This window comes from Psammomys obesus, unplaced genomic scaffold, assembly GCF_907164565.1.
Source record: "Psammomys obesus unplaced genomic scaffold, mPsaObe1.curated_primary_1811, whole genome shotgun sequence".
In the NCBI taxonomy this organism is placed as follows: Eukaryota; Metazoa; Chordata; class Mammalia; order Rodentia; family Muridae; genus Psammomys; species Psammomys obesus.
In genome coordinates this window covers 9664-18404 of record NW_026590623.1, presented here as the reverse complement: position 1 = coordinate 18404, position 8741 = coordinate 9664, and positions in this window count along the sequence as shown.

Here is an 8741-nt window from a genome sequence, read left to right as displayed (position 1 = left end):
AGATAGATAGATAGATAGATAGATAGATAGATAGATAGATAGATAGACAGATCGATCGGTGGGTAGGTGGCTGCATGGGTGGATGAATGGACAGACAGGCAGGCAAGCAGACAGACAGACAGACACAGACAGATAAATGCAGGACTAGTAAGCTGGCTTAGGAGGTAAAAGTGCTTGTTAGGAGCTGGAGAGATGGCTCAGTGGCTAAGGGCACTAATATGCTCTTCCAGAGGACCTGGGTTTAATTCCCAGCACCCACATGATTGCTCACAATTGTCTGTAATCCAGTTCCAAAGCATCTGATACCATCTTTTGGCTTCTGAAGGCACCAGGCATTGCAAATGGTACACAAATACACATGCAGGCAAAGCACTCTTAGAAAATAATAAAATAATTTTTAAAATTAAAAAATAGACAAAGAGAGCTGAGCACAGTGGCACATGCCTGTAACCTCAGCACCCAAAAGGCAGAGGAAAAATGATCAGTTGTTCAAGGCCAACCTGGACTGCACAGCAGGTTTGAGGAAAGCCCATGCTACATGAGACCCTGTCTCAAACAAACATGAAAATGGACAAAGAACATGAAAATATGTTTCACTGAAGATGTCTATAGATGGCACATAGACAAAAAAAAAATCCATTCAACATAATTAGTCTTGCTGCATACCTAAAGAAAGATGCACACACGTTAAAGTAAAATGACAGGACGCAGAAGGCTAGAGACATGGTTCAGTTGTATGTAACTTCAGCCCCTGGGAATTTGATGTCTTCTGACCTCTGTGGGCACAGAACACATGTCAGCATGCTAATGCACACATACACATAAATAAAAGAGTTTTTGGGTTTTTTTCTTTCTTTTGTTTTGTTTTGTCTTGTTTTTTCAAGACAGGGTTTCTCTGTGTAGCCTTGGCTAGTCCAGGACAGCCTTGTAGACCAGGCTGGCTTCAAACTCACCGAGATCTGTCTGCCTCTGCCACCCCGAGTACTGGGATTACAGGCATGTGTCACCATGCCCAGCTAATATAAGACATTTAAAAAAATGTTTTTAAGTAAAAAGTGGTATGTGGCTTTAATGCCAGTGCTCTGAAGGCAGAGGCATGGGGATCTCTCTGAGTTTAAGGCCAGTCTGGTCTACATAGAGGAACCCAAGGCCAGCCAGGCATATACAGTGAGAATCTGTCTCAAAAAAAAAAAAAAAAAAAGGAAAAGTTCAATGGTTAATTTTGGTTGCCACTTTGACTGGATCTAGAATCAACTAAAAGAGAAGCCACATATGTGAGAGATTTTCCTGATCAAGGTATATGTTTACTTATTTGTTCGTTTTGATTTTTTTATTTTATGCATTTGATTTTGGTTTTGCCTGCATACATATGTGAACCACTTGCTTGCCTAGTGCCTGCAGAGGCCAGAAGAGGGTGTCTGATCCCCTGGAACTGGAGTTTCAGATAGTTATGGGCCATAATGTGGGTGCTGGATCCTCTGGAAAAGCAGCCAATACTCTTAACCATTACATCATGATTCTAGCCCTTGTTCAAGTTACTTGAAGTGAGAAGACCTACCCAAAATGTGTGTAGCACCTTTTGGTAGAAACCAAATACATGGAACTTTGAAGGAAAAGCTTTGCTTTTTGAGCAATTGCCCTCAAGTATTAATGGTGAGTTCATCTACCCTGTGACTGATATTACTATTGCCATGTTTCTTTGCTGATATCAAAATGCAGCTTCTTCAAGCTTCCAGAGTAGACTGAAAATCAGTGGCTCTTTGTAGTGAGAATTTGGAATTTGGGTTTTTTTTTTTAAAAAAACACACAGAAATATTATGTTGTGGGTATTTAATATTTATTATTGATATATCATTTAGTTAAGCAGCGGTTATTCCTAAACAGCTGTATAACCAAATCACCACACAGAGACTAGGATTGATTTAATTAACCTAGAGCACAATGCTGGGCAATAGTTACTCCATCCTAAACCTCCAAACCTGCATAGTTTCCTACCATTCAGATTTCACCATTCTACTTGCTTTTAGTGATATCTTAGGTCCGGTTCATTTCTCCATTTGGTTCCAAGACCTCTCCTCCAGATTTTACTCCTCCCTCCCTCCTGCTTCCTTCCTCTTCCTCCCACTCCTGACCAGGATGTTCCACCCTATTCTCTCCATTGCTCAGCAATGTGGCTGCTTGTTTTACTGTCAATATAGAGAACAAATGGTGGCATGTTTACACAAACTTGAGACAGGTGATGCTTAGAATAAGCATCACAGTGCAATGTCCGGATTGAAACCAGATAGTGGGGGAGAAAAATCAGCATTTGAATTAACAATGGTAAATTGTATACATTCCAGAAAAACATTATACCAACAATATTATAAGAATATGTTTATGTTTTAATACCAGGTTTGGAGATATAGGGCTGCTTCACGGCAGATGACTATGATTTGCCTCTCGCTCAAGCAGAGGCATGGTTTTGCCAGCTGCAGGTAGTTTCTGTGACTGTGTGATGTTTGGAGTTCTGGCAACTTTTCAGATGGTATATACATTAGAGGGCCCCATGAGGTGGGGTTTTGAGGTTTTGGTCATGGGGTGGGGAGGGGTTGTGGTTTGTTAGTAGTTGTGCTCAAAGAAGAAACAAGAAGAAAGAAATTAGATTCAGAGATCTCTATCTCTTTTTCTCTTCTCTATCCTTTCTCTGCTATCTAGTGATAGGGGGGTGAAACTAAGGGGATAAAGGTTGGGCAAAAAGGTTGGGATAAAGGTTGCCACAAAGTAGCAAAGACCCGTTACAAGCAAAGAAGAAACAGGAAGCAAGAAATTAGATTCAGAGAGCTCTATCTCTCTTTCCCCTCTATCCTTTCTCTCTTATGTAGTGATAAGGGGTGAAACTGAGGGATAAAGGATGGGGAAAAGAAGAACCCACAAAGTAGTAAAACTGCAGTTACATCTCTCCACAAATCTTCCGGGTCTTTAACTCCAGGTTATGACTGTTAAGTCATCCAGACTTGTGGATGGAGCAGCTATTAGGTTCTCAGCCTTTCCTGTATAAAGGCAGCCATTGTTGGACTACCCAGACCATATCAAATAAGCCAATCTAATGAGTCTTCATTAATATCCTATTGGTTCTGTTCCTCTATTGAGCCCTGACTAAGACAAAAGTCTATGTCATGTTAACATTAGGAAATCTGGAATGGCTATGTTAAATAAAAATAAGCTTCTGAGCAAATTTTACCAGGATTAGAGAAGTGATCAAATGATCATTCATCCAAAAGATAAAGCAATCCTAAACATTTATGCACCCAGTAACGGAGTTCTAAGATATATGAAATTAAAACCATTACAACTGAAAGGAGAACAGATAAATTCACAGTGACATTAGAGAAATTTAGTGTTCCTCTTCCATCAATTAGTGGAACTACATTGATTTAGCAAGGATATAAAAGAATTAAACAGTACCATTAACCAACAGGATAACATCTCCAATCCTGAAGAAATGGCACAGTAGTTAAGAACACTTGCTTTCCAATCTTGTGGACTAGAGTTCAGATCCCAGCACCGTGTAACAAGGCAAGCATCCTGAACATGCCTGTAGTCCCATGTATGAAGGAAGACAAGGCAAGATACTCATTGAAGCTTGCTTCTTTTCAGCCTAGTTGATAAAACATAAGCCTCAGGTTCAGAGAGATATGCTGCCTGGAGAGATAATTCAGCAGTTAAGAGTATTACCGGTCAGCATTAAGAGTATTATGGCATAAGCCTATAATCCCAGTACTTAGGGAGGCAGGGGCAGGCAGATCTCTGTGAGTTCAAGGCCATCCTTGTCTATAGAGCGAGCCCAGGACAGCCAAGGCTATACAGAGAAACCTTGCCTCAAAAAAGAGAGAAAAAGAGCCAGAGAAAGACAGAGAGTACTGCTGTTCTTCCAGAGGTCTTGAGGTCAATTCCCAGCACCCACAACCATCTATAACTGTAGTCCCATGAGATCCAATGCCTTCTTCTGGTGTGCAGATATACATGCAAACAAAACATCTATACACATAAAATACATAAGTAAATAAATCTTTGCCAGTGGAGGCAGAGGCAGGCAAATCTCTGAGTTCAAAGCCAGCCTAGCCTACAGAGTGAGTTTCAGGACAGCCAAAGCTACACAAAGAAACCCTGTCTCAAAAAAAAAAAAAAAAACCCTCAGTCCTGAAGTTTAAATAGTTATCCAGATCTGTCTATCTTGTTATCACAGGATGGTAATCTAAACCTCCAGGAGGTAGAGCAGTAGGGTCACAAGTTTGAGGCTAGTGTGGGCTACATTGTAAGATCCTGATTCAAAAAAATTAACATAAAAGATAAAGAAAAGAAAGCAACACAGGCAGGGAGAACAGCATGGAGGCTGAAGAAAGGGCTGTAAATGATACCCGGATGTCTAGAACCCAAGTGTATTAGCAAAACATCAGGCTGAAAGTATCAGCATAATGGCCTTGAGGCTTCAGGCTAGAGTGGGACACCATCCAATTGGATAACGGGGAGCCACTGAAGGCCCTCAATTAGGAGAGTGTCAGTGTCAGATTTCTGTATCTGAGAGCTCCCTTTAAATGCCACTGGTAGTATAAGGGTCAATGGTGAGACTACTCTAAAGGTAATAAAATGTGTAGGAACATTGAATGACAGAGAAACACTTAAAGAAATGCTCGCTGTCCTTAGTCATCAGGGAAATGCAAATCAAAACAACCCTGAGATTTCACCTTACACCCATCAGAATGTTAATATCAAAAACTCAAGTGACAACACATACTGGAGAGGATGTGGAGAAAGGGGAACCCTCCTCCACTGCTGGTGGGAATGTAAACTTGTACAACCACTTTGGAAATCAATCTGGCGCTTTCTCAGAAAATTGGGAATAGCATTACCTCAAGATCCAGCTATACCACTCCTGGGCATATATCTGAAAGATGCTCAACCATACAACAAGGACATTTGCTCAACTATGTTCATAGCAGCTTTATTCATAATAGCCAGAAGCTGGAAACAGCCCAGATGTCCCTCAACTGTAGAATGGATAAAAAAACTGTGGCACATTTACTTAGCTTTTAAAAACAAGGAAATAATGAAATTTACAAGCAAATGGATAGAACTAGAAAAGATCATCCTGAGCGAGGTAACTCAGAACCAGAAAGATACACATGGTATGTACTCACTTATAAGTGGATTTTAGTCATATGATACAACATAAGCTTACTATGAGGCACAGACCCAAAGAAGATAAGTAACAAGAAAGATCCAAGGATGGATGCATAAATCCCACTCAGAAGGGGAGACAGAATAGACAGAGGTAGTGGTTGAAAAGAGGAAACAAGGTAGGAGAGGGGTCACAGAGATTTAAGAGGGTGGAGATCAGACCTAAGGAGAGCAAGGACAAGACGACAGAAGGCCTGTAGAGAAAAGAAAAACTTGAGCTGGAGATATGGCTCAGTGGTTAAGAGCACTGTCTGTTCTTCCAGAGGTCCTGAGTTCAATTCCCAGCACCCACATGACAGCTCACTACTTTCTATAGCTGTACTCCCATGAGATCCCATGCCTTCTTCTGGTGCAAAGCAAGTGTACATGCAGATAAAACATCTGTATACTAAGTAAATAAATCTTAAAAAAAGAAAAGAAAAAGAAAAACTGAGGGTGGGGACATCTGTGACAAGCTGGACACCTAACTCAGGGTAGGTTCCTGGGAGGATATGAGTGGAATTCAAGCAGAGACTCCTATTAACAGAGGCCAGAGACTGAACTGGACTCATGTCCTAGTAGAGGGAGGGGAACACCAACCCACCTACAAAAACCTCTACCCAAAATTTACCCTGCCTACAAGATGTGCAGGCATAAAGCTAGAGCAGATAGAGCAGAGATTGAGGGAATTACCAACCAATGCCTGGCCCAACCAAAGACCCCCTATCTGAGAATGTTGTCCCTGACACTATGAAGAGGATATTCTGCTAAGCTTGCAGACAGGAGCCTGACAGAGTCGTCCTCTGAGAGATTCTACCCAGCAGTGCCTCAAAACAGATGCTGAGACTCACAAGCAAGCATTGAGCAATGCTTAGGAAGTCTTGTGGGAAAGTGGGAGGGAAAAGAAAAAGAACTGGAGGAGCTACATAAGAACAACAACAGAGCCAACTCAGGGCCCGGAGGGGCTGGCTGAGACTGAAGCATCAACCAAGGACGATGCATGAAATGGACCTAGGCTCCCTAAAAGATGTAGCACATGGGCAGCTTAGGCCTCATGTGAGTCCTCTAGTAAGGGAAGTGGGGACTACATTGGACACAGACTCACTTGCTGGCTTTTTTTTATCACTTTCCCCTGACAGGAGTGCCTAGCCAGGCCACAGGGGAAGAGGACATGCTCAATCCTGATGCAACTTGATGAGCTCAGGTAGATGTGAAAAGGAACTCCCCTTTTCTAAGGAAAAAAGAAAGGGGAGGGAGGGGGAGACTAGGAAGGAAAGAAGGATGGGGCTTCAACCAGGATGTAAAGTGAATAAAAATAAATTTTAAAAAATTTATAAAATTGTCCCTTTCCCAGCCTTCTCTATCAGGGAGCCAATGTGTAACTGAAAACCTTTTCAAGTAAATAAATTGGAATCTGAAAAAAAGAAAAAGGAAACAAAAGGGGGGGGGCTTGGTTAATAAAGTGCATACCATACAAGTATAAGGATCAGAATTCAGTCCTCCACACCCATGTAAAAACCTTGGTGCAGTGGCACACATTTAGTTATACCTCTGGGAAGGTGGAGACAGGAGGCCCCTTAGGGCTTGCTGGCCAGCCAGCCAGCCTCGATTGATTGGTGAGTCTTACTTTCCAGTAAGAGAACCTGTCTCAAAAATCAAGATGGACATCTCCTGAGGAACAACACCTGCAGTTGATCTACGGCCTCCATGTACACCACCATCTATGTATGCCCCAGACATGGAGAAGAGTTTTTTCTACAAGGCAAGGCTAGGTACACAAAGCCATCCTCAACATCAGCTGGGCCTCGGCTACAGTGCTCCACTCCTATACTCCTGTTGGTACAGGGTCCTTCCTCCTGACCTTCATGCTTCTGCGTCCTGGGAAGTCCAGAACACCAGATGGGGACGGTGCATGCTAAGCTCTTGATGCCCAATATGCTCCTGCATAAGCCAGACACTGACTTCTTAATGTCCTGCTATAGGGCACAATTTGGCCCTTGAACATCTGTCAGAATCCTCCTATGGCTCATGGTCCCTGGGTAGCTAACTGGGGAACATAAATGGAAAAGAAGAGGAACTAGGTATTGTGAAGCCTGTATAACCCCATTTCTGAAAAAGAAACTCCATCTTCCAGGTAAATGACCTGGGCATAAACTCCAGTTTCAAAAAGGAGAAAAACCCACAAAAATGTGCTTCAACCACCTACCTCTGGTAATATTTAATCATCACCCCTAGCAATGGCTAATAGTGAATACCTGGAGTTTACACAGGTGTTCTTTACAATAGGATGAGTAAACAATTTCTAGGCAAACAATTTCCTCTGGACAAACAATTATGGTTTGGCCTTCTGGACACCCTATATTTGGTAGATGTCAATCAATTATGGAACTGACAAGCTGGAATTCCATGGTCCTTGCTCAAAACCCAATAAAAACCCTCCCCCTGAGCTTGGGGCTCTACACTCGAAAACTGCTGCTTTGGTGACAGTGTGGGCCCGAGCTTGAGCTTGTAATAAAGACTCTACTGCATTTGCATCAGAATCAGCTCCTTGGTGGTCTTTGGGGTCTAAGAGACTTGGGCATAACAGTATCTGTGGGTTCCATTTAGGAGCTGGAAAGTACCATCTGGGAGATACACATACATGAGAGCCCCACTCTGCCACAGAGCCCAGCTAACAGAAAACTTGATTCCCATCATTGACTTCTCCAAGGCTGTTTCCCTAAAATGATAGTGACATTTTACAAATAAATCTGCTGTGGAAACAAAAAGAGGTGTAGGTATGTGGTGGAGAGCATGTGTGAGGTCTTGAGTTTATCTCCTAGCTATACACAGACATAACCAAAACCACCAAGTCAACAAACAAACAAACAAAAATAAAAGTTATGCCTCTGGCTCATAGAACTATACTATTGATATAGATTGTTCTCTACAGTCAAATCAACGCTATCTCTGGAAAAATCCACCCACTAGATACATTGCTTACACAATGCTGAACAAACATGGTTGGAGGTCTTTCTCTCTGAAATCCCTCTTGAAAAATTAGTTACTCTCTGCCAGGCAGTGGTGGTGCACACCTTTAATCTCAGCACTCGGGAGGCATAGGCAGGCAGATCTCCATGAGTTTGAGGCCAGCCTGGTCTACAGAGTGAGTTCCAGGACAGCCAGGGCTACACAGAAAAACCTGTCTCAAAAAAAAGGAAAGAAAACTAAAAGAAAAATCAGTTACTCAAAATGTCACTCATTACCTGATGTCAGACATGTTTACAACAGTGTGAAGTGGGTTAGAAAATTCTTTGCCCAATGGCTGTAGTCACAAAGACATCACTCATAATAGCAATGCCCTCGCATCTGTTTGGTATGATGGCTGATACTTTTGCAGGTGGTGGCTCTCATCCATCCTGCAATGGTTTTTCTTCCTGATTTCAATCATCAGATTTCTACTCTATGGTAGTTAGTTAGGTTTGGTTTTTGAAACACAGCTTCTCTTTCTTTCTTTTTCTTTCTTTCTTTCTTTCTTTCTTTCTTTCTTTCTTTCTTTCTTT